This window comes from Galeopterus variegatus, unplaced genomic scaffold (genome assembly GCF_000696425.1).
Source record: "Galeopterus variegatus unplaced genomic scaffold, G_variegatus-3.0.2 Scaffold637, whole genome shotgun sequence".
Classification (NCBI taxonomy): domain Eukaryota; kingdom Metazoa; phylum Chordata; class Mammalia; order Dermoptera; family Cynocephalidae; genus Galeopterus; species Galeopterus variegatus.
Window position 1 is genome coordinate 459,842 of NW_007726748.1, and position 1,556 is coordinate 461,397.

Below are 1,556 nucleotides of genomic sequence, written 5' to 3' on the forward strand. Positions count from 1 at the left end.
TAAGATATGTAATTCATACATATGAGAAATATCTTTAGTCAAAAACCACAAAGGCACTCTTTCCATTTAAGGTATTTTAAATAATAATTAGACCTTTGAATAGTGAATGAAAACCCTAGGGCCAATATCATCTTGAGGACAAACATCTTTGACCTGGAATTTGGGACAATTAGAAGCTCTTTATTGCACTCTCTCTTTAAAGCAATAAGGTTGTAGGTTTATGTTCCATGATGATGAACAATTTATGAAGGGGGTCTAAAAAACAATACATTGTGAACAAGTAGACATATATTGCATTATTTCCAAATTTTACACACTTACTGGAGCTAAAGAAAGTTTCCAAGATTCTGTGAGTAAACTGCCTTCCATCTTCTTTAAACTAATACAGCATCCCTGGGAAGCCATAGCTAATAAGGGGTCCCCTGGTAGTGATAATTCAATCTATATTAGCATTCTCAGATGATCCTTGACTATTCAGTGTAATAACTGATGCCTGTCTATTTTTTCAAAAATTTGCTCCAGCAGAAATGCCTTTCTTCCTGTTTCTTATTCATAATGTCAGCTATTCTTGTCATAAAAAAAGCAAATCTATAATCTATTGCCTGGGAAGCCATAGCTAATAAGGGGTCCCCTGGTAGTGATAATTCAATCTATATTAGCATTTTCAGATGATCCTTGACTATTCAGTGTAATAACTGATGCCTGTCTATTTTTTCAAAAATTCGCTCCAGCAGAAATGCCTTTCTTCCTGTTTCTTATTCATAATGTCAGCTATTCTTGTCATAAAAAAAGCAAATCTATAATCTATTTCTGAGGGTAAGACAAGAAGATTCGATGGTGTTCATAGGCCGTATCATATTTCTTTTGAGATGTCTTTGCCATGAAGAGAATAGTGCAAATAGTCTGAAAAGGTTCACTGACAAACCTCTGGCCTGTTCCTGAGATGTAGTTAATCTCTGCACTCATCGATTTCACAAAGAGAGCCGAAGTCTGAAATATACTTAATGCATGGATTTTGTACTTCTGGGAGAACTATAAATATTTAACTCTTAAAAACTTTTCAAATATTAATTGACACATTCTGAAAAGGTATTATTATCATGAATTTTAACTGTGGTTATGAAAATAATTCAGGAGAAGTATATCCTATGCAAGTTCTTTGTGTATTGGATTTGTATAGTGAGAAGAATGGAGAAAAATGATCTAAAGTTTCAAACTTCACCTTATCTATAAGGCAGTTTTCAGTTTATCAAAATGATAGGCACAGCAAAAACTTCTAGAGAGGTGTTTTAGCTGTAATTCTAGAAATATGATTATAACATAAAAAGTAATATTTTATTTATCTTGCTTGTTTTGTTCCTCAGATTAATGAATGAAAGAAGTTAATATACAAAGCTTTAAAAATAAAAGAAAGATTTTGGTCAAATTATGGCTATGAATAGAAAAGCCTTCCACAGTATGTGTTTTTTGTGCCCTGTGTGAATTATCTTTCCCCAAAGCATCCTCTAAAGAGTGAATAAATTGTATCTATAGGATTTCATTTTGCCCATGGTATA